This window comes from Peromyscus maniculatus, chromosome 13 (genome assembly GCF_049852395.1).
Source record: "Peromyscus maniculatus bairdii isolate BWxNUB_F1_BW_parent chromosome 13, HU_Pman_BW_mat_3.1, whole genome shotgun sequence".
NCBI classification, from domain to species: Eukaryota; Metazoa; Chordata; class Mammalia; order Rodentia; family Cricetidae; genus Peromyscus; species Peromyscus maniculatus.
The window spans coordinates 2,374,489-2,400,450 of NC_134864.1; the positions used below are offsets into that span (position 1 = coordinate 2,374,489).

At 40.0% G+C, this 25,962-nt stretch overlaps 1 protein-coding gene and 1 long non-coding RNA gene across 7 annotated transcripts in view; both read right to left on the bottom strand.

Annotated features, from left to right (window-relative positions):
- The window catches only part of Pid1 (phosphotyrosine interaction domain containing 1), a 261,901-nt gene that overhangs the window by 85,886 nt on the left and 150,053 nt on the right, over positions 1-25,962 (bottom strand). The gene's annotated exons all lie outside the window — the stretch shown is intronic.
- LOC143268248 (uncharacterized) lies at positions 4,495-24,667 on the bottom strand. Its single transcript, XR_013043934.1, has 2 exons — positions 11,928-24,667; positions 4,495-11,773 (listed from the first exon to the last, which is right to left on the bottom strand). It is a non-coding gene; the product is annotated as an uncharacterized LOC143268248 (long non-coding RNA).

Consider the following 25,962-nt stretch of genomic DNA (forward strand, 5'->3'; position numbering starts at 1 on the left):
CCCTTCTTATTAGGATGTCATGGGGGAAAAAGAATGCAAAGCAGCCCACACATTTAATAGGCCATGTGGACAAGGAATGCACCACCTCTGCCCACATTTCATTGGTTGTGTGCAGATGTATAGAACACTCTCCTACCCAGGACTAGGAAATGCTATCTAGCTCAGAGTTGGGAGAGGGTAGGAAAGGATTTTGTTACTTTTCACTTTGACTGCTAGGATCTGACATTCCTGCTTTCTGCTCTGTAGAATGAATACAGGAATTATAACTAAGCATTATTACTCCTACTCCATGTTTCCCACACCCCAAAGCTGAGCAATGCACAGGTTGCTAAAAATCACAGAGGTTCCTAGTTTATGTCCAAAGAATGAAATAGAACATCCACCAGCATACAAAACATTCTTTGCTTGATATAGTCAAAAATACTAACAAAATCATCAGAAGACAGTATTGGTATTATGAGTACAGTGCTCAGAGAGAAAAGATATGGCACAGCCTGAAGGTTACTTTTTCCTATCCCAGTGACTGGAGCTTCTCAGCCATAGCACTGTAGACATCTGGGGCCAAATCATCCCTTCTTGCAGCATTCCTGGGCTCTACCCACCAGATGTCTTTAGTACTTCCTCAAGTGAAAGAACCAACAATGTCTTCCGAAAGTGTCAAATGTCCCCTGGTGGACTAACATGCACCCCCAACTCTATATCCTGAGAACCATTGCTCTACATCATGAAAAAGTATAACATACTGTTATAGCCCACAATTTGGTTGGGGAAAACCTACATGCCAGAAACAATGTCTGCCTGTAGGTCAATCTAGCTTCATCTCTACCTAAGTCAGTCTACCTATCTTTCTATCTGTCTGACTTTCTCTTCCATCTCTCCCTTTGCCTCTGTCTCTTCTGTTTCTCAGAAAGTATTGGCAAGACCCACCAGCCTTATTCTTTGGTTCCGTCATCCAGCCTCCTTGATGCTCCTATGGTGGCATGCAAACTTCCCTCAGGTGTGCTGATCTGTTCAGGTAGTTTTACATCTTTGATAGACAGTGACAAGTAGGGCTTGGTCTGCATCCCTGCTTCCCCCAGGATGTCATTATTATAGAATGTTTATAGCAGATAAGTTTCTAAACAATCTCTTAACAAAAGGCACATAGATTGGGAGTTCTACTTCAAAGTCCCCCAAATTTAAAATCCTCTTCACAGTTGAAGGTGAAGACAGTAAGAAGATCTGACCTTTCCAGCCTCATTCCACAATACTGCCGCCAAATGTAACTTCCCTTTAAAATCCATTGGCTAGAAAATATTTCTCAGCCTTGATCCAAATACTAGTCTCCCTTTAAATAGCTGTTGCATTTCAGTCATATAATTACACCAGATCACAAGTGTTTCAAGCTGAGATGCACAGAAGGATTTATTTATTACTCTCATTGTTAAATGGGGAGTTTTCGACAAGAAAACTGTTCAAAATCCAACAGTCTTTTTGTATGAATAGAGTGAATTTACCCCTAGAGAGCAACACCTAGATCACCCAAGCCTCAGAAGGGCATCAAACAAACAACACAGTGAGGGCTGGAAGGCTTCTTCTGATATAAGTTTAATCTAAATATTTTAGTAAAGCTAGAAAATAAATGAGAATAAAACTACATATCTGCTGTTGTGCCTCGGGTCATTAATGTTAGTGATAGCTAATTTTTGCAAACATCCTGCAAAATGGGTGTTTATGTCATAATTATAAGGATGAAGCCCCTGGGGTTGGGGGGGAATGAGTGATTTTTGCAATACAGTTTTATGGCTATAGAGCCAGATTTGAATCGGAACCCTCTTTATTCTGAAGCCCAGCAGCTTTTGCTGTCTTCCCTCCAGGCTATACATGGCTCTATAGAAAATTCATTGACTTTAAATTCAATCTTGGCAATCACAGGTACTTCTCCACACCCAAACTGAAAGGTCACTATGGTAATAAGAACTTTAATTTCATTTCACTGCCTGGCAGCTCTCCTCAACTTCATAACATATTGGGTTCTAGGTAATAAAACTGAACCAAACTCTTAGCTATTTAGTGGGCTTTTATTTATTAGTATTTTGGTGTAGTGATGATCTATAGAAAAGTATTATTACAAAACACATTCTTAACAATAACATTACTGGTCTCTCTTCCCACATCAGTTAGTTGGTGCCTTCACTTAAAAAGAGTAGAACTAACCAAATGAAAGGTTTCTCTTGTGAGGTGAGTGACTGCTTGGGCTAATGAGGAAGGCAGCTGCCTTGAAGGGCAGCACACCCATGGCCGCTGCTGTGGTGTTCATTTTCATTACAATGAAAATCTACCCTGTTGCCCAGGGAGTTCAGGTAACCATGGCAACCTGCCAGCAACATCGCTGGCACAAATTAGAGCAAAGGAGCTCTAACTGGTTCCAACCAAAACCTGAAGAAAAGGAAACCTTTCTCAAGGACATTTTGTTTTGATCCTAAGTAGCCTCTGCCAGTGCTGTATCTATTTGGGGTCATTGACAGACTCAAGCAGTTTTCTTACTGATGACTTTTAAAAGGAGTTAAAGGTAATATGTTTGAGCCTTAGTTAAAACTAAACTGGAGAGTCACAGCTCTGAGTGATTCTGAGAGTCACACAAGTCTTGATAAGGAATCATTTGGATGATTCCTTGCTGGCCACTCAGCCTAGCTGCATCAGTGAGTGAATGGCCTGCCCTAAAATCGAAGTGGACAGTTCCTAAGGAACAACATGGTGGGATGATCTCGGACCTCCACACTCACATGCATGCTCAAACACGTATACATACATAACACATACACAAAAGAGTCATTGTGGAATGATAAAAGGGCTGAGAAAGAAGTCAGAGAAACATCACCCTTTACAATAGCCACAAATAATATAAAATACCTTGGGATAACACTAACTAAACAAGTGAAAGACCTTCTTGATAAGAACTTTAAATCTCTAAAGAAAGAAATTGAAGAAGATATCAGAAAATGGAAGGATCTCCCATGCTCATGGATAGGTAGGATTAACATAGTAAAAATGGCAATCTTACCAAAAGCAATCTACAGATTCAATGCAATCCCCATCAAAATCCCAACACAATTCTTCACAGACTTGGAAAGAAAAATACTCAACTTTATATGGAAAAACAAAAGACCCAGGATAGCTAAAAGAATCCTATACGCTAAAGCAACCCTTGGAGGCATCACCATCCCGGACCTCAAACTCTACTATAGAGCTATAGTAATAAAAACAGCTTGGTACTGGCATAAAAACCGACATACGGACCAATGGAATCGAATTGAAGACCCTGACATTAATCCATGCACATATGAACACCTGGTTTTTGACAAAGGAGCCAAAACTATACAATGGAACAAAGAAAGTATCTTCAACAAATGGTGCTGGCATAACTGGATGTCAATATGTAAAAGATTACAAATAGATCCATATCTGTCACCATGCACAAAACTCAAGTCCAAGTGGATCAAAGACCTAAACATAAATCCAGTTACACTAAACTTAATAGAAAAGAAGATAGGAAGCACTCTTGAACGCATTGGCACTGGAGACCATTTCCTAAATAAAACACCGACAGCACAGACCCTGAGCACAACCATTAATAAATGGGACCTCTCAAAACTGAGAAGCTTTTGCAGGGCAAAAGACACAGTCAATAAGACAAAAAGACAGCCAACAGATTGGGAAAAGATCTTCACCAACCCCACATCTGACAGAGGATTGATCTCCACAATATATAAAGAACTCAAGAAACTAGACATCAAAGCTCTGAACAGTCCAATTAAAAAATGGGCTAAAGAGCTAAACAGAGAATTCACAAAACAAGAACTACAAATGGCTGAAAGACATTTAAAGAAATGCTCAACATCCTTAATCATCAGAGAAATGCAAATCAAAACGACTCTGAGATACCACCTCACACCTGTTAGAATGGCTAAGATCAAAAACACCAATGACAACCAATGTTGGAGAGGATGTGGAGCAAAGGGAACACTCCTCCACTGTTGGTGGGAATGTAAACTTGTACAACCACTATGGAAATCAGTATGGCTGTTTCTCAGAAAATTAGGAATCAAACTACCTCAAGACCCAGCCATCCCACTCTTGGGCATATACCCAAAGAATGCTGATACATACCATAAAGATACATGCTCAGCTATGTTCATAGCAGCACTATTTGTAATAGCCAGAACCTGGAAACAACCTAGATGCCCATCAACGGAAGAATGGATGAAAAAAATGTGGTACATATACACAATGGAGTACTACTCAGCAGAGAAAAACAATGAAAGCATGAAATTTGCAGGCAAATGGATGGAACTAGAAAAAATCATCCTGAGTGAGGTAACCCAAACCCAGAAAGACAGTTATGGCATGTACTCACTCATTGGTGGATTCTAGATTTAAAATGAACAATCAGACCACAACCCATAGAACCATAGAGGCTATATATATAGCATGGAGGTCCCTAGGACGACTGTGGCATATAATAAATTTCAGTTTTACTCAATTATTGAAAAAAAAATAGCCAAATGAATGGAAACACATGAACTATGAACCAAAGACTGAGGGGCTCCCAGCTGGATCAGGCCCTCTGAATAGGTGAGACAGTTGATTGGCTTGATCAGTTTGGGAGGCATCTAGGCAGTGGGACCAAGTCCTGTGCTCATTCCATGAGTTGGCTCTTTGAAACCAGGAACTTATGCAGGGACACTTGGCTCAGTCTGAGAGGAAGGGACTGGACCTCCCTGGACTGAGTTTACCAAGTCGATCACAGTCCTCGGGGGAGGACTTGTCCTGGAGGAGGTGGGAATGGAGGGTGGGCTGGGGGTAAGGGGAGGGCGTGGGAGGGGGGGGGAGAATAGGGGAACCCATGGCTGACATGTAGAACTGAATGGTATTATAAAATAAAAAATATATATCACAAAAAAAAAAAAAGAGTCATTGTGGTATATGTCTGGGCAATTTCATGGGTTTATTTGAAGTTGGTGACGAGGAAGTTGGAAGAACATTGCATTGGTTATGTCTTACATTGCTGTGGCAAAAGGACCTGACAAAAGCAACTGTGGTTCACAGTTTGAGGAGATGCTGTCCACCAGAACCAAGAAGGTAGGGCAGCAGGAGCATGAGGTGACTGGTCACATTGCATCTACAACCAGGAGGAGAGTCTTATGTTCACCTCACTTTCTCCTTTTTATTCAGTTTTAAACCCCAGCCCATGGGATGGTGCCATCCACAGTCAGTGTTGGTTTTCTCACTTCAATTAACCCAATCGAAACACTCCCTCACAGACAACCTCACAGGTTATCTCCTAGGCAACCCCAGATCCTGTCAAGTTGATAAGATCAATCATCTCAGACATCAAGCTTCCTAACCCATGTCTGTCCTACTAGACTGTTTCTGGGAGACTGAACTTGCTTTGTGTCATTGGCACCTAGACCAGCTTCTAGGTGCCTCATGGTGTTAGCAGAACTCAACCAGAAACACAATGTCCATTGTAGCTGATGAAGGTAACACTTCTTAAGTGTGACAAAATGAAGCTTATGATCTCATAGTTCAAGAGGCTAGATATCCAGGTATCTAAGGCCAAGGTATTCTCAAGCCAGACAGTGGAAGATTAGACTCAGGCCTAGATTCCAGCAGTCCTCGGTGTAATTCTATCACATGACCTTCTCCATGTGTGCATGTCTGTCCAACACCTGGCCTCCTCCCTATATTTTTGTGCCCAACTCTTTTTTTTTTTTATACAGACTAATCTTATTTAATAAAGGGCTCTTTTCACTACAAAATGACCCCTGTTACTCATGACAATGGCTACAACCTTACCTCTAAATAAGGCTACATTCTGAGGCAATGGAAGTTGGTACTTCAACACACTAATTTTGAGACATCACAATTCAGCCCATAACATCTGAACACGGTGCTTTAATTTAAATACTGATTTTTTAAGGGTAAAATCATGTAAAATGAGTATCTTCACACATGATAAAGTTATCATTCTAGCTAGACTTTGGAATAATTTAATACACCAGGCAAAATGTCCATTCTCTCAAAAGTCACTATAAAAAAGTCACTATAAAAATCTGACTTGGATTTCACTAATCAACCTGACTTAGTGATTAAAAGCCATGATCTCAAGAACTGATATAGTTTTAAGTTTGACATATGACAAAGTTTTAACCAGGCAACATGCTATTATTAAAAGAGTTTAGTGGGGCTAGAGAGATGGCTCAGTGGTTAAGAACACTTGCTGCTCTTGTAGGAAACCTGGGTTTGGTTTCCAGCACTCACATGATGGCTCTGAACCAACTATGATTTCAGTTCCAATGCCCTCTTCTGGCTCCACCTGGTACACACACACACACACACACACACACACACACACACACACACGCACGCACACACACACACACGCACACACACAGATACACATAAAATTAAAATTTATGTTTTAAAAGGAAATAATATTTTCTTTTTTAAAAAAAAGGAGGATGGTGTTTTACTCAAGGAGCAAATAAATACTAATGTTTATCTGTCTCAAAATTATTCGTTGTTAAGGTACATTGACAAGAAGGCTAATTCTCTAAGGTACAGCAGGAGCATCCTCACATCCAGGAACACATACCCTCCAATGGAGTCTCAAGCCATCTTATAAGAAGGCCAGAAGACCCTGATCATCTTTCTAATCCTAGGACCCAATTTCCTTTATATTTAGCTATTTTCTTTTTAGAGACATGGTGACCTGATTCATTTATTTAATAGCTCTTGGTGGGACCAATTCCTTTTGAAGGCATACTGAGGGTCAGATGGCTCAAAATCAATTAGAAGAATGCAAGGCTATGTAAGGACATATTCTTAATCCAAGGGTAAAGAGCTAAGACACAGATATGGCAGTTTCTGTTTTCTAAACATCATAACCATAATGAACTTCAAAGACCTCAGTTCTCTCTTCTCCAGGTGTGACAGCAGGAAAGCCAATCATCTTAAAAATACGGCCCACTTGGGTTTAGTCCTGGTTTCATTCCCAGGGAACCCACAAACACATCAAGCCATGCAACTTTCACCCACATTCAGAGGGCCTAGTTTGGTCCCATGTGGGCTCCCTAGCTGTCAGTCCAGAATCCATGAGCTCCCATTAGCTTGGGTCAGCTATTTCTGTGGTTTTTTTCCCACCATGATTCTGACCCCCCTTGCTCTTACAATCCTTCCTCCCTCTCTTCAACTGAACTCCAGGATCTTGACCAAGTACTTAGCTGTGGGTCTCTGTATCTGCTTCTGTTAGCCACTGGATGTAGGTTCTGTGATGACAATTAGGTTAGACACCAATCTGACTGCAGGGGAAGGCTAGTTCTAGAACCCTCTCCACCATTGTTATGAGTCTTAGCTGGGAACAATCTTGTGAGTTCCTGGAGTTTTCCCTAGCTTCAGATTTCTCCCCATCCCCTTAATGGTACACTCTGTGAAGACATCTCTTTCATTGCTCTCCCTCCCCATCTCTCTCCCATGTTCCCACCTCCCCCCCCACTGGCTTTTTAGACCCCCATTCTCTAAGGTGCAATGCCTTACTCAGCTTTGATGCAGGAGGGAGGGGCTAGGTCTGACCCCAACATGGTATAACAGCTTGTGTTGACTACCCAAGGGAGGCCTTACTCTCTATGAGGAGGGGGTAGGGATGTGATGGGGATATGGGGGGAGCAGGAGAAGAGAACAAGGGTTGGTATGTAAAAGGAAAAAATCTTTTTTTAATGGAAAACTATATTAAAAATAAATAAATAGATAAATAAAGTTCATGTGACAGGGAAATAAAGTGAATGGTTCACATTACAAAACTGTCCTTTGAGTTGTACTATTCATTACAAATAAATAAATATGGAAAAAAAATCCAGTATTTGCTTTTGCTGTGTGTTCTTGGGTCCCTTGTCTGAGAACTCACGTGTGCTAAGGTTCAGATCCCCCCACCTCACGCAGAGGATTGAACCCAGGGCTTCACGCATATGAACACTGTATCACTGAGCTACAACCCAAGCCCATCGTGTTTATTAATACACAGAGTAACAAAACTTAAAAAAAGTTTCCAATTAGAAATTCTTAATTTGACTCTAATATATACTATTCTGAATTTATGTGAATTAGATTTTGGATTCAGGTTAGAAATTAATCGAGGCCTCATTATGTAATTAAATGTTTAATTGGAAGCATGAATTAACATATTAAATAGAGGCATATAATTTTGAGACAAACCCTTTAATCTCAATAAGGAAATTCACCATGGCAATTGTATGACCCATCCAATTAAGTAAGTAGTTGAAAATTATTTTTTCAAATTACTGAAAACCACAACCATAATTTATGTATTGCACTGCTGAAAATTTTGAAAAGGACTAAAGCCCCCCCCCCTCAAAAAAAGCCCACACATAAAGGGAATATAAAATGTCTTTTTAAAAACACAGAGAAGAAAGATCAAAGCTGATATCTCAAAGGATAAAGTGTGAATGCTTTTATTGTAGCCTAGGCTATCTATGTGCTTTAACATTTTTGTCCTTGGTAACACCAGGAAATGATACAGTGAATTTTTAACTATTTCTGGTAGTTGTGGTAAAATGGGTCTGTTTCACAGCATTCTACTCAAAAGAAACCTCCAGGTACCATCTGTATAAATGAGTATCTTCAGGTTCTGTCCAGCTAGTGACCTCAGAGGCTAGACTGGTGTGGAATTCTTCATAGCTGTTTCTAATTGCACATGTCACTGATAACAAGTACTCTTTACTACTAAGTTTTCTTCAAAGTTCTAGGAGGAACACCGAATGGTAACTCTCGATGTCCCAGTTCAATAACTGGAAATTAACACTTCAAGCATAAGCCGGCATAAATTAGAACCAGAGAAAGCACAAGCATGATTCAGTAGGTGGCACTCTTCCCTAGGCCAATATGCTACCAGTTCTGTGAGACTTGAATGCTCTCTATCTGGCAATTACCTGTATTAATTTCTTCCATAGAATGCTGTGAGCTAATTTACCATCAACTGCCCAACCTCAAATAAATCACCTGGCTTCTTTCTGAGCTACACATTGCAGGTTGAACATCAGTGTTCAAGGTGATGTGTAAGAGCACACAGCAATTTGACTTCACTCCGGATTCATACAGATTTAAGTAAAGGTAGTATTGCAGGTGATGTGAAGGGAAATTAATTCTCCATACCTGTTAAAGATGATCCAATTGATTTGCCCTCTTCCATGGCTGTTGACATTATTCAATGAACTAATTTAAAATACTTTTAAGTAGCAAATTAGTGGGTTCCTCATCCTTGGCATTTTTCATATTGAAGACTGTGGGGAAGCATGGTATATGGATTCAACATGTTTAGCAGTATCTCTGGCCTCCACCTACTCAATGCCAGTAACACCTACCTAGTGTGACAAGCGAAAATACATCCAGACACTACCAGACATCACAAGGAAGTGGATAAGCAAAACATCACACTGAGGACATAGTACACAAGTGATCTTTCTATATAACAAAGATTCCTGCTTTTGTTATTGAGGACTGAGCTATGCTATTAGTGTACTTTCAATAACAATGTTACTTCCTATCAGAATCTTGAAGTCAGTGCATGCACATTACAGAAAAGTTTGAAACTAATGAAAGCACAATAAAAAAAATAAAATTAGGACCCCAAGGAAGACACCGGGATCACCCAAAGACAGAGAAATGGATGAGATCTACATGAACAGCCTGGACATGAGTAGGGGTAATGAAGGGCAAGGGTCGAGGGAAAGAGAGCTTGGGGGAGCGGGAGATTCCAGCTGGATCAAGAACAGAATGGGAGAACAAGGAATAGGAGACCATGGTAAATGAAGACCACATGAGAATAGGAAGAAGCAAAGTGCTAGAGAGGCCCACAGAAATCCACAAAGATACCCCCACAATAGACTGCTGGCAATAGTCGAAAGACAGCCCAAACTGACCTACTCTGGTGATGGGATGGCCAAACACCCTAATTGTTGTGCTAGAAACCCCATCCAATGACTGAGGGATCTGGATGCAGAGATCCATGGCTAGGCCCCGGGTGGAGCTCCGGGAGTCTAATTAGCGAGAAAGAGGAGGGTTTATATGAGCAAGAATTGTTGAAACCAAAGTTGGATAAAGCACAGGGACAAATAGCCAAACGAATGGAAACAGATGAACTATGAACCAATGGCTGAGGGGCCCCCAACTGAATCAGGCCCTCTGAATGGGTGAGACAGTTGATTGGCTTGATCTATATAGGAAGCATCCAGGCACTGGGACCGGGTCCTATGCTCATTGCATGAGTTGGCTGTTTGAAACGTGGGGCTTATGCAGGGTCGCTTGGCTCGGCCTGGGAGGAGGGGACTGGACCTGCCTGGACTGAGTCTACCAGGTTGATCTCAGTCCTCGGGGGAGGCTTTGCCCTGGAGAAGGTGGGAATGGGGAGTGGGTTGGGGGGAAGGGGAGGAGGGTGGGAGGGGGGAGAATAAGGAAATCCGTGGCTGATATGTAGAACTGAATTGTATTGTAAAATAAAATAAATAAAAAACAAACAAAAAACAAACAAAATTAAAAAAAATAAAAAAATAAACAAGCAATAAAAAAATGAAATAAAATTAATCCACTGTAATTTTTATTGTACCACCTTAAATTTTTTTCTGCATAAGAATTGTCTAGGGTTTTGTAATACTATCCGACTTATTAACATCTTAGAGAGACATGGAGTACTAGCTTGTGAAAAGATCCTTTTAGTTCTAAATATATCCTGTGTTATTACTTTATCAAGCATAATTTAATGATTTTATAGTATTCTTTCAAGTGACACATCATGCATTTTAAAAACCAATTTCTTATGTCAAGATTTTTAATGCACATGACTTTTACTCTGCTGTTGGAATAAACCCCCACAAGAGGGAATTTCAAGCACTAAGCCATTTTGTATGTGCTTCTCTACAAAGGGCACAGAGAGAGAGGAAGAAACAAAGGAGAAAGACGAAGGAAGAATGAAGAAAGGGGAGGAGAACACAGAGGCAGAAACTAGAAGCTGGAAAGAGAAGAGAGGGAGGAGGGAAGGAGGGAGAGGGAGGGGAGGGCTTTGCTCGGTGGAAGCTGGCCTTGACTGGCACCTCCCAGGTTTCCTTTCCTCTCAGGCTTTGTTGGCTCATGTGTCTCCTCTTCCCACAAAGATAATCTTGCCCTTACCCACCATTCTGAGAGCATGCACTTCAAATTATTTTCTCCTGTTCAATTCTTCCTGTGACTCACACACATTAGTGAAACGGTTACATAAAACAAAAACAATCAAGACACCTTGAAAGCATTATGCTCAGAGAAAGAAACCAAACACAAAAGACCATGTATTTGCACAATTCTTTTTTATGGAACATCCAGAATAGGCAAATTCATGGAGACAGAAAGTAGATTAGTGGTTGCCAGGGGCTGTGGGCAGAGTAGATGGAAAAAGACTGCTCGGTTGCAATGAGGTTTCCTTGTAAGGTGATGATTAGGATGAGGAGAGGGTGGTGAAAGTGTGGCACAGTGATGAGTGTACTAAATGCCACTGGGCAGTATTCTCTACACTGGTTAAAGTGATGAATTTTATAGAATGTATGAAAGAGTTCAGGAGTGAAAAACAGTAACACAAACATGTGGTGATATTTTGTGTGTACTCTTAACAATTAAAGTTTGCCTGAAGATCAGAGGACAAAGACAGCCACTAGATTAAACATAGAGCTCAGGCAGTGGTGGCACACACCTTTAATCCTAGCACTTGGGAGGCAGAGATCTATCTGGATCTCTGTGAGTTTAAAGTCACCCTGGACTACACTAGATTAATCCAGTCCAAAAGAGAAACAGAGCCAGGCAGTGGTGTCACATACCTTTTATCCCTGTACTTAGGAGCCACACACCTTTAATCCCAGCACTAGAGAGGTTGAGACAGGAAATGTTATGACTGGGCAGAGAAAGGAATATAAGGTGGCAGGAGACAGGAGTTCGTCCTTTCGGCTGGGGACTCAGGGGCATTCAGTCTCAGGATTTGTGGCAACAGGGTCTTCCCTTTTCAGCTGAGGAATTGGCGAGGTGAGAAGTGGCTGTGGTTTGTTTCCTCTGATCTTTCAGCATTTACCCCAATATCTGGCTCTGGGTTTTTATTATAAGATCAATTAGGATTCATGCTACAGAAACATTTTACTATTTGAGTTGAAAGAATTTAAAGCAAATCAAAATAAGAGTGGGAAACATAGAGCCACTACTTGACTGAATAGTCACTATCTTGTCAGGTGACTATTCCTCCCACTCTCCAGATGTTGTGAGACAGACCCAGGTGGTGAGGTTCAAGGATAGGCAACTCCTGAAAGCTAGAAATAGAATTTGCTTCTGGATCCAAAAGTCTGGATTGGGGATGGACTCCAGGTTAAGTAGATGGATGGACCCTGTGATTGTTGCCTCAGGATATATTAGCCTCCTATGTTATCAAGACAGACAGTCTACAGAGGTATAAAGAAGAGAAAAGTCCCTACATCACCTGCCTAGAGGAGATTTCTCATCTCAACAAAGGCTAAATTATTTAGAAAATACATCCTCCAGTCCCGATGATGATGATTGCTCTACTTACAGAAAGACCAAGGTAAAGTGTCACTAGAAAGTAGAAGCTATGTGAGATACAAATTTATACCCAAAGAGACTGCCTTGTTTCAAAGGTGTCAGCCCTTTCAAAGTGCTACCTGAAGCAAAGCACTATACAAAATTGCTGGCAGGTAAGCTTTCATCTGTGATCCCTGTCCAGCCAACAGCTAACAGCTTACACAAGAGACCCTGGAGCAGAGGCAAGCAGCTAAACACTATATACTCATTACAGCAATCCCAGGGCTGTAGTGAGATCAAGCTCCAGTATTTCCAGAAATCCAAAGCAGTGTTGACTTGGAGGTACAGGTGTATATAGGGGGGACTGTTGTGATGTGTGGATTCATCTCACTAAGTCAGGAAGGATGCTCAAAAGAGTGTGTAAGGCCTGAAGCAGAATGGACTACGTTTCAAGAAAGAAGGGTAGGTGAGTGAAATGCAGAACTAAAAATTATTAGCAACAGGTTTGGAATAGAATGCCATCACAAAGATTAGTCAGTATTGTAGCATGCAATTTCTAAGGTAGCACTCAATAGCCTCACCTCCCAAAACCTTTGGTCTATAGTCTCCCCTCGAGTATGGGCTGAACATGGCTGTGACTTGCTTTCAGTAGCTTACTCCCAAGTTCTAGTTCCACACAAAGAGTCTCTTTTCTGTCAGCCTGTCCCTCTATTGTTTGTTCACTCAATTGCTAGAATGGAAGCCAGTTATAATGCTGTGCCAAACCTCAGGAAGACACTCCTGTAGCAAGGAACCGAGAACAGCCCTGGCTCATGGCCAACAAGAAACAGAAATTATCAGGCCACCAACCTCGAGAAAAGCCAATCCTGCCAATAATCCTTAGTGCACTTGGCAGGAGACTTGCTGTCAGGTGAACTTGCAGTGGAGACCACTCTCCTGTCAACAGCTCTTGGCAACTTCAAGAACAACCCTGAGGAAGAGACTGCCAGCTTGGCCACACCAGATTTCTGAGCCTCAGAAGCTATGGCAGCCTGTTTGTTTGCTCTTTGACGTCACTGACTCTAGTATAACTTTTCATAACAATAGGCAACATATGACACTTTACCTTGGTCTATACAGCTATGTTTGTTGATACCTTGCTGGTTATTAAATAAAAATAAAGAGAAGAATTGTAGAATTGCAGTACTCTTCCCTCCTAGACTTAGCCACATAATCATGCCCCCAAGTAAATCATCCACTTATGAAAACAGCTTCTTCAGTCTTTCTATGTGAGTTTAGGACAATAGATAATGGACTGTTTACCCTCCATTAAAAAAAAATCAATTAAAGATTGGCACTTTCTCCCTTTGATTTAGATCTACTGGCTGGTTATCCAGAGCCTCAGGGACACACATTAACAAAAGAAGCTATTAGAGCTATTTGATTTCCTGAGGAAACTCAGCAAATAATTCCCTCAAAATTCTTCACTCTCCTTTAACCCAAAACTCTATGCAGCAGCAATGGAGAAAAGCAGTGATGGGCATGGAGGAAATGGGGAAACAACGGTAAGGGGACCATTAAGCTGCAGGTTCATATGCCTCACAGCAACATCCATTACACATCCTCATAGTAAACAGTAGATATGTTTCTAGTGAAGAAATGAAGCATGGACTAGAGCCTATGCAGCAGGAATCTTCAGCTCCCTCAAAACAAATGGGGATTTTCTACATTGCTTTATTTCACCCATAACAGAGAGGAGAATACAAGAAAAGGGCAAGTCCCTTTTTTACATTTTTTATGCATTTAAGAGCTTTATTAAATTAAGTTCATGATCCTTTCCCTTCCATCACAAAATCTCTGTGTAAGTCATCAATTTCAAGGAAAATAAGATGTGCAAGGCGATGCCCTTTTCTGATTTATCCTAAGTAGCTGCTCCATTTAATACATTTGAGAGAATGCCAGGAACAAAGGAGCAGAGGGAATAGAGCGATCGCTGTCAAATACGCTATGCATATTTGTGTGACTAAATAGCTTAATTGGGACTAGTGTGCTTCAATAAAAAGAACCTGAGGTCCTGTCTTGGAAAACAAAGTGTCTTCACTTATGCTTTTATCATCCCTTGCCATAAAAACATAGCTAATTCTTTGCAATAAAGATGACATTTACCTCTTACCAGAGGACTAATATTTAATACCAACTAGATTTCAAATCAAGGACACCAAGTCCTGCCCGATGTTTCCAATGAATTATTGATGGTTTAAACAAAATATTTCCTGAATCAAGACAGAGAAATGAACAAAGGGTAGGACATATACAATATCCCAGAAAAGAAATCTATCCTGTCACACTGACAGTCTCAATAATAATAATAATAATAATAATAATAATAATAATAATAAAACAACTAAGTAACATTAAAGGTAGTCTGGCTGCACTATGTAGGAGCAGTCAGGGTAAGTGGACTTAGGGCAAATGTATCTGCCTTAATTATGCAGGTAATTTAAGCTCCATAAACCCATGCCAAGAGTTATGTTTTCCGTAGCAAAGCACTTTGTTTGGCTGATTAACAAATATAGACACATCAAGATGATTGAAAGATGTACTAGATGAACTTCCCATTGTTCAGCTTGAGAAACTAGAAGAGATTTTCCTGGTACCCGAGTATCCCCATCAACTTCTCTACCTAGAACAGACAAAGCCTCTGCCTTCTACAGGTGTGTGAAGAGGGTTAGACAAAAGCAGAGAGTGTAGCTTCTCCACACACTGAGAAAAGGAGAAAAAGACCACAGGGGGACTCCGAGACTAAATGACAGTAAAAGGTCCCTGTTTCATCTCAGAACTCTGAAGAAGGAGGGAAGCAACAGTGACATGTGCCAGGTGGAAAGGCTAGGGGAGCGCCCTGGGTGTGTTCTAAAATCCCCGCGTTTATCCACTCAAACAGCCTGAACTTTAGTTCACGGGATTTGTCTCCTCTATCTGCTTATCACTAAGAGCTGACTGAGACCCTTTGTTCTTCAACACAGATCCCAAGAACTGCTTGCAGAATTCCCCACACAGCCTCTTAGCACTCACTAGAGCAGTCAGCTGACTCAGGTCAGCATTCAACCAAGACTGCAAGAGACACCAGACACAGTGCTGCTGCTGAGCTGATGGTCTCATGGTCACTGAGTGTGACATATATGCAGACTTCATTCTCATCTGTTATTTGAGCAGACAATGTCACTGTTTCCCAGGGTCTACTCTCTCCCCCCTGCTTCCTTAGAATATCTGATTACCTTTCAAGTTTTGGGGTGACTAGCAGCCCTGATGCTAGGCCCAGCTTCACCACATCTCAGTTGGGACTGTTCCTCCCTCCAGGCCAAAATGATTCACTCTGATCTAGGTGAGGGGTATGATTGGATAGTAGGACCCAACCTTGGGTGCTTTGTTGGACATTTGAGAGACAGAGTACAGGAAGAAGTAAGAAAGGGGCAAAGGAAGGTGTTGGAAATGGTAAAAAAAAAAAAAAAAAAGTAAGAGAAGAAAGACACCAAAGAAGAAGAAAAATAAGTTTAAACTAGAAAGGAGGGGCAACAGAAAAGAAAAAAAAAAAGCTTTCTTTAACCAAGCATTCTGACTGACTGAGTGCATGATAGACAGATTTTTATCTATATATGTGTATGTGAGACACTGTGTGTGTGTGTGTGTGTGTGTGTGTGTGTAGGTGTATAGGTGTGTCTGTGTTTAGAGATGAGTGCTCACGAAGGAACCACAGGTTAACACTTTAGTTGTATTCTACACTGTCTCTACCTTGGTTTTTGAGGCCCAGTCTCTTATGGAAGCTAGAGATGACAAATTCAGCTAGACTAGCTAGCCAGCAAGCTCCCAGGACCCCGTTGTCTCTACCTTCCCAGCACAGAGATTACAGCCCGACACCACCATGATCCCCAGCTTTTACACAGGTGCTGGGAATGCAAACTCGGGTTTTCATGTTTTGTTCCCCAGAACTTCACCCACTCAGTCATCTCCCCAACCTCGATACATGTATTCTTTATCTTGCATTATTATCACTGTCAAAGCACTCAGCCATGTTTATAAAAAGGAAAAAAGAAACAGTGTCCCCAATGACACTTTCTTTACAATGATGCCAGAATCTTTAGTGAATCTAATGCTAATGGTAAAAATAAACGCTACAGATTAATTAACTAAATGAATTATCTAGTCTATAACTACAGTGAAAATGCATTTTCTTACTTGAACACAATCTATAGATTTCCATATTTTAGAGATGACACAATTTAGCATCTTTCTCTTTCAGGAACATATGATATTATTTGATAAATAACTATAAAATTTTTTTGTTTTAAGTTCCCCACACCATGAGAAGATTGTTCCTAGAAAAAAAACCAAGGATCTTATCTTCAAATATAGAATTGATGACCCATCGTGGCTACAGAAACTGGTTCCCACTTGCCAATGAATCTTAGAGTGTAGCTAAAGCTACACAAGCCACATTTCCTTTTAAGTCCTCCATATCCATACAATTCATTCTGATACAGTAGAGAGGAACAGTGTCACTGAAGCATTAGTCCAGACACCAAGAGGGCTCAATGCCAGTGCTGCTTTAACTACCCATTTGTTAATGTCATTGAGTCTCACCCACGATCTGGGATTCAGGAGAGGGCTTTGTTCTAGATCCAACTATCTGACATGGCATGTTACTATTTCCTAAAGCAACAGCAGGTAATTATGAATGAGCTTAGCATGTTCTTGTACAAAAACAAAAGGCATCTTTCCTCTTCCTCAGCCAGAACTCTTGGGCTATCATCTCCAAAATACACACCATATACTCAGCAGGTGCATAACAAAATCACGTATTTGAGAAGAAAACATGCATTTCTATCAGTAGTTATGTTATCTTCAGACATATAATACAAGCTCTGTGTTTCTAATGCTTACTATACAGGTAGACACAACTGCCTTGGCCAATCCACCTGCTAGATGGACATCGTCACACACAAATGGTTAAAGGTGCCCTAAGATCTGCAGTAGAGTAGAGGGGTCACCTAAGCCACATGACCACTCAGTTCACATCTGCCTACAGCACAATCTACTATTTTCTGATAGAAGAAATCCATATTTCTGTATGATACAGTCTACTTTTAACAAAGCTCAGATGAGATTCCTGCAACTGAATGATAAATTTGAGATTATTTTTATGTGTATGGGTGGTTTACCTGCAGGTACATATGTGTACCCTTTGCAAACCTGGTGCCTGTGGAGACTCGAAGAGGGTATCGGATCCCCTGGAACTAGAGCTAAAAGGATTATGATCTGCCATGTGAATGTTGAGAAGTGAATCCAGGTCCTCTGGAAGAGTAATAAGGGTTCTTCCAATGCCAAGCCATTTCTCTATCTTCATAATCTATAAAAATGTATACAAACACAAACAATAACAAAATAGTGATGTGAATACTTTTCTGCTGACATCTAATCAGTTTTCTTCTTTGTTATGGGATGGCAAATGGTGAACCAAGGGTACCTGAAAAGAAATCAGTGGAACAGTAGTGAAGCTATCAATCTCATGAGAAACCTGGTTCTGTGTAAACTATCATTCAAGAAAGGTCTTACCTCATCCTTGATATGACCCCACTACAACCAACAATATACATACACAATATTCTTTGCTCCTGACTTAACCATTTGAAAATATACATAATACCTAATAATCAGCACACAGGTTTAGCCTGTGTGCTAATATATTTGTAATTAGAAGCAGTGCTTTATTTTCAGGAAGCATATCATTTAAAAAGAAAAACCATGTACAGAATCCAGAGTAGGGAACTGTAGTGGCCAAACTCAATAAACTAAATTCTTAGTGTTCTACTAGGTCTTCATTTCAGTCCTGTGATTCTGTGTCAAGGCAACCCCAGTAGATATGTGGCAGGTTACCTGTTTGCTCTAACTCTTTTGGGAGGTCACACTTCATGAAAAGAAACACAGAATCTCATTCTCTCTCTTTTTTCCCTATTGCTAATAGATTTTTTTTCTCACATAATACATTCTGAGTAGAGTTTCCCCTCATTCTAATCTTCCATGGTTTCTGTTTCCTCTCTGGTTCATAAGGGAGTGTGGATGATGGCTCTGTGTTGCCTAGTAAAAAGATTCTTCTAGGGTCCTGACAGGTATAGGCACTAGGGGTTCCTAGCAAAAACTATTCCTGCTTCCTTGACTGAAATGCCAGAATTTCTTTATGTAGTGACTGTGAATACACCAAGTTTTTCCTATAGAAAGGAGGTTACTGAAGTCATCATAATAGGAATTTGTTTGTTTTCTAAGAAAGGGTTTCTCTGTGTAACAGCCCTGACCATCCTGAAACTCAGTCTGTAGACCAGGCTGGCCTTGAACTCACAAAGATCTGCCTGCCTCTGTTTCTGGAGTGCCGGGATTAAAGGCATGCACCACAACTGCCCTAGCAATAAGAGTTTGTTTTAGAGAACATGTATGCCTAGAGTCCTGAAGAGCCTTTCCTATGGTGTTCCTAACCTGGGCATGTAGGGGATGGGGCTGGAGGAAAGATCAAGGTATACAAAGACTTTGAATTAACTTTGAAAAGAGGAGGGTAACAAAATGGGAGACAAGGAGGTAAACCTTGAATGACCTGGTGCTCTCTCTACTGGGAAAGCATGCATCCGTAAACACTGTAGTAGGAAAATGCCTTTGTGATAATAAATGACATCTCCAGGCCTTAGCAGACAATGCAGATGTAGCAGGTGGTGACAAAAGATTTTTAGTACTGCTCCCGAGTGTCACAGAAACAATTTTTCAGGAGGATGCATAATCCATCAATGTGGAACCCCCACACATAGAAAAAATAATAAAAAAAAGCCTCTAGCTTTGGTGAGGTCATTAGCTCAGAAGGTAACTTTCCTGGCTCCCAGAATGATAAATTTCCTTTATCCCATTACTTCCTGAGTAAATGACTTTATAATCCCTGGATTTGGCTTATGAAGATGCCTGGTGACTCATGAATGCCAATCTGACTAATGTCTCATTTACAGAACCCAGTATGCACAGGAGCCCAGACATCATTTTGCCTGCCAAATAAATGAATGTAAACTATTTTCAGTAAAAACAAAGGAATGAGCATCCAGTACACCAAGGAGAAACACATCTGCACCCACTGTCACAGCTGCATTTATCTCCTGCTTGCTGGGTTGTCAGAAGCTGAAACACCCACAGATATAATAAGAAATAACTCCTCACATTTAAAAAGCATTTTATCACCTCTTTAGGACCAGTGATTATTCACTGAGACTTGAACATCTGCATCTTCCTCACCACCATGTTGGCTTAAACTCCATTAGCTTTTACATCTGGATTTCCATAGTAACCTTTATTTATTTATATAGGTCTAGTTATGGCAAAAGTTCCAGGTGCTTTATAAAAATATATTCAAGTGTGAGATTAAACCTCATTGTTTCCATCACCAATAAAAATATTTTTAAAAGAAAGGTTCAAATAGCTTAAATTAATTTTAGGGGGGTTTTAATAGTTCAGACAGGGATTGTGAGCACAGATGGCAAGGACTTTAAATATTTATCTTCCCTCTCTCCCAAACTCTACCAAGTTGATCATAATGAAAAATTTGAAGTTCTATAAAGAAAGAATAAAATGAAAGGGAAGGAACACAGTCACATGGCAGAGGTTGTGGCAGAGATTCAGAAGTTGTAGACAGCAGGCTGAATCTATACATAGGAGCCACATCATCCAAAGCAGGTTTGGTAAACTGAGGAATAGCTTCTCCATCTGTATCCCATGTCCATATTTCTCAAAAGGTTCTGGACTTAGGGAACAGGGCCAGGATTTTACTTCAGTTTGCTTAAACTAACAAGGACTTGAATTCTCCAAATTAGACAACTGCCAGACCAGATGAACTGAAGGAAAGTTTATGTGCGTCATCATGATACTTCAAAGTACCAAAACCAAAACAGGAGATTGAAAAATGTTGCAGTGTATGGAATGAAAGCATCAAATGCGAAGGAATAATAGTATCTAAGTCAAACGATTTTCTTAAAATCTACCTGAGAAGGCAGGTAGATGTTAAGGATTAGTCTCTTCATAAAAGCAGGAAACATTTTTACTTTTCCACTTCTATAATGAATATCTAAAAATATTAACTTATAAAAAGTAAAGGCTCATTTTGGTTCACAATAGTGGAATTTCTTCCTACCTCATTGCCCTTATTACATTTGGGCCTACGAGGCAACATATAGCTAATGTTTGTGGAGAAACAAAACTGTAAAACTCATTGCCAGGGAGCATGAGGCAAAAAAACAAACCAACAAAATCCCAGGATCTACAATTCCTTACAAGAGCACCCCACACTGTCTTAAAGCTCTACCACTATGACCCCCTTCTTAAAGTTACTACTATTTCCAATTAGCATGAGGGTAGAAAGCAAGACTCCATCACATAAACCTTTGGGGGACACTTAAGATCCAAATGACACGACAATCAATATTCTTATACTCAGCTGAGTTTTCCAAAAGATCAAAGAAGTGTTAGTATATGTTCAAAGAATGAGACTTATTTCTTGGTAATGTACTCTAGCATAGTGAAGTTATAAAGAGAAAATGAGAATAACCAACAACGTAGACAGTTGCAGAGAGTCCCCAAGTCACAGTATTATACTGGCCTAGAGACAAAATATCTACTCAGGAGGATGACAAAGGTTAATGAAGGAGGGGTGTCTGTGAGATGACAGAGAACACAGTCCTATGATGGAATTGTTAAGTTGGTAGCATACTGATGGGTATATGCCAAACATGCCAGGGCCTTGTAGGAAAATCAAATAAAAGTTTGATACGAAAATACAAAACTGTAATTCTAAAAATAATACACATTGTTTTAAACTATGTAAGATAGCAAATAAAATCACAGTGCATTGATGGGCACTGTAGTTACTTCACAGATAATGGCTTAACTGAACTTGCAGAAATAATTACATAAGAAAGCTAGCAGAAAGAGAATGGGTAGGGTTATTACAGACCCAAATCTACCTACCAAAATAGAGAGCCAGGAGGAATTATGTAACACGAGGGGGTGGGGAGACCATTTGGAAATACAAAAATAAATATGAGGAAAAATACCTAAAATAACTATGTTTATGAGGAGCAAAACTAAAAATATTCTATGATTAGTTTTTCACATTATTAGATATTTTTATCTGTGACTATAACTTTGCTATGATTACAACTGAAGGAATAAAAACAATTGGAAACCAAATCAGAGCTTACATGAGGCTACTTCAGCAGTCTACTGTTACCTAATGTAATGCTTCGCTAACACTTTTCCACTAAGCAAACAATAAATTCAACTAGCCTTAAAATAGCAAGCTGACATTGCTCACAAACCGTTTCCTCTACACAGATACCTCTCACACAACAAGTGAATGGAACACTGGGAAAAAGAAATAGCATTAAGAGCGTTAACTCAGAAATGTATAAACAAGAAAATCTTCAAAAATTCTAGTTGACTAAACTAGATTTTAGTTTTGAAGTTGTTAACCATCAAAGAGTCTCTAAGAACTTACATTATTCACACTTCTACAGAAGCCTAAATGTACAATATTAATGAGTTTACGGCACTTTAATTGATTTTCTATGTGGTGTTGCTGCGAGCTGCCTAGCCATTGGAATATACCATACAGGAACTATATTATATACATAGAATAAATACAGGAAGCAAGCAGAACCATTAACAAACTTTCTATGGAAATAAATTAAAAATTCAGATATTAAACTAAAATATTCAGAGCTAAGCCAACAAACTGAAAAGCTGAACTGTCCAAACAAGGAATCTCTGGAGGGTAGGGGGGTAACTTCCTAACAGGGGGCTGGCTACTCTGGGCTTTCCATCACGTGCATATTTTCCATGCTGCTTTCCAAAATGATGCTTCAAGATTTTCTGAGAATGGGTATGAAAACACCAAGTCACATCCCTGTGGTAGAACTGTGAGGTTAATTTTTTTTGCCAATGTTTAACATATTCATAACACTGATCCATGACCTGTAATGCTCACAACGCAGGATATGAAACCCATGTTCCATATAGATTTTTGTGTTAATTTTTAAAGATTTTGTTTAATTTTTATTTTATATATGAGTGCCTGCATGTGTGTATATGCACCATATGTGTGTCTGTGGAGGCCAGAAAGGGGCATTAGATTCCCTGGAACTAGAGTTACATGTAGTTATAAGCCACCATGTGGTTCCTGGAAACCAAACCAGGGACCTTAATAAGAGCAGTGTATGCTGTTAACCCCTGAGGCATCTCTCTAGCTCCTACACACACCATATAGAATTTTAAAGAATGTCTATTTCAGAAAGGAAACAAATAAGACAAAGCAATCTCAACCAATATAAAGACAAAATGCTTCTTCCACAGAAGAATCTTCCTTCCTTTTCTAGTTCTAATAGCCTTGTGAATCCCAATGGAAGAATTTTTTTTAGGCTCAAGAAATGGCAAACTTAATCTAAAAAATGAACTATTTATAAACATTATTTATATTTATTACATACCATGCATATTTATATATTTAACGGATACTATATGGTGTACCCTCGACATTGATAGGTTCTGCATACATAGATCCACTCAATTGCTGATCAAAATATCTTTTAAAAGCAATAAACCCAACACCTCTGTTCTGACAATGTCATTATTCCATAGCCAACACAGAAAAACAACAACTTGGGTAGCACTGGAACTATATGAGATATCATAAGAAATCCAAAGATAATTTTAAGTGTTTAGAAAACTCTGCATAGGTCATATGAAGATATTGTCTGATCTCATACAAGGTACCTGAACATCCTGGAATTCTGGTGTCCTTGAGGGATCAGGAGACAATACATAGGTATTGAGACACAATCATGAAACTGCATGAATCGCTAAAATTTCCCCATTACATGGTCATCTTTGACGGGCTCAATAATGCCACTCAAAGACATTAGATTCCAACCCTTCTACCTCTAAATGTTATTTTATAAAACGGATCATTGCAGATTTGATTAAATTAATGACTTTGAGGGGGTGAATTATCCTGGATTACTTACTGGGCACTAAACCCAGCTACACATATCCTTGTAAGAGAGGGGATAGGCAGAAGGCATTGAAGGAAAAGAGGCAGTGTGGCCACACAGGCAAAGGCTGGAGTGATGGGACCACAAGCCAAGAACATCTGCAGCCTCCACAAGCTGAAAAGGGTGATGGATTTTTCCCTGGAGCCTTCAGCAGGGCACAGCTCTGCTAATACCTTAATGACATCTGCCCAGTAAAGCTGATTTTTGACTTCTGGTTCCCAGAATGTTGAAAGAATACACTTCTGTTGTTTGAAGCCACAAAACAGCCTTCAGAAACCCAGAACAGAAGCCTTTCATGTGCACTTGAGTAAGCCTGCAATTATTATGCTAAGCATACCAGCAAGTCTGACACAAGACAAGCCACAAATTAGACAGAAAAGGTCAATTGCCTTGAAACTATGGAAATTCTGATCTGGGCAGAAAAAAGAGACAAATGTCCAAGTCACCCGGCTTAGAGGGAGCTGTCTTCAAAAAATGCTACCTAGGATAGAGTTTCTTGCATATAACATTCTAGAAAAACTTCTCAAGTACCAAGAATTTTTTCCTTATCAACTTTTAGAACCTGTTTCAAAAGGTATGTTGATTTAATATTAAAACTTAGGAAAAATGAAAGTAAGCAAAAAATTTTTAAAAAATCACATCAAAAGTTTTACCCACACCTTGTCACCAGGAAATACTTATAACTCAGAGTGCATTTTTTTCTAATATTCTAAACAGAAGCTCGGAGTTGTTATTTTATTTTTTAAGGGGGTAAGAATTTTTTGGCTCCTGATTCTAGGGTACTGTTCATCACAGCAAGGATGTCAAGGCAGTGAGAACGCATATAGTTCCTCACATTGTACCCACAGTCAAGAGAACCATGAGTCCTCTTCTTCTTCTTCTTCTTCTTCTTCTTCTTCTTCTTCTTCTTCTTCTTCTTCTTCTTCTTCTTCTTCTTCTTCTTCTTCTCCTCCTCCTCCTCCTCCTCCTCCTCCTCCTCCTCCTCCTCCTCCTCCTCCTCCTCCTCCTCTTCCTCCTCCTCCTCCTTCTCTTCTTCTTCTTCTTCTTCTTCTTCTTCTTCTTCTTCTTCTTCTTCTTCTTCTTCTTCTTCTTCTTCTTCTTCTTCTTCTCTTCTTCTTTTTATAGTTTTACAGAATAATAAGTATCCCTGAGCTGGCAAGATAAAGCCAGTAAAGGTCTTGACTTGTAAGCTCAAGAACTTGAGTTCAATAGCCAGAACCCAAGTTTTAAAAAGTACACTTTAAAAGGTTGGGCACACCCTTTCTGAGGAGTGGATGGGGGGTGTAGAGGGAAAGTGTTGTGGGAAGCAGGAGAAGGGGAGGGAGGGGGAACTGTGGTCAGCATGTACAATGAAAGAAAAAAAGTTTGGGCATGGTGGCACATCTTCCCACAGCACGTATTTTCCCCTTTCTAACACACCTGACTCCCTTGGCCAGGGAAACTGGATCCCCTCCCAGCTCCAGAGCAGAACACTTCAATGGTGCACAAGCATCAAGAGCACTCTGTGCTCTAAACATAACACTGCTCTCAGGGTGAACATCCAATACAATCAGAGTATGTACGAAAGCAATTGCTTAGAATGATGGGATCATTCTAAGACTGCCTTCTGCAGTGCTCGGTTGTTGGGCAGACTTGGAGCCTGGAACTCTGAAGCCAATTTGTGTTAACATAAGAAAATCTAGCCTAAGAACTCTAGACATGAGGACAAGCAGAAGTCTGATTATATAAAGCAAGACCTCCAGGGGAAGGCCTGGAATACATCACAGTCAACCCTCCTGTTAGAATTTACAGATGAGAATCCAAATATGTTTTAGTAGGTTAAGATAGTTTGATTTTTCTGTTATTTTAGCCCATAGCATCCATGATTCTTATTTATCTTTGTTTTTCATTAGTGTCCAGACCACTCGGGAGTCTGTGATATAAACGAGGAAAGAAAACTAGAAAAGGAGGTAAGGAGGAGAGAGGAAGTGAGGAAAAGAGAGCAGAATCAAGGAAGGAAAACCTCAAGAAATTCACAAGTCTCCACATGGAGTAAAGAGTGCAAGAAAAAAAAAGAATAAAAGTTTTAGGGTCCATAAGATGGGTCAGTTAAAAACTTGGGGAGTTTTTACTGAGTAAAAAGTGCAGTACAAACTTGGGGGCTGAGTTCAATTTCTAGAACCCATATAAAACTGGAAAGAGAAAGAAAAATCAAATTTACAAATTGTCCTCTGACCTCTGTGTGGCCCCTGACAATAATAATTTAAAAATTAAA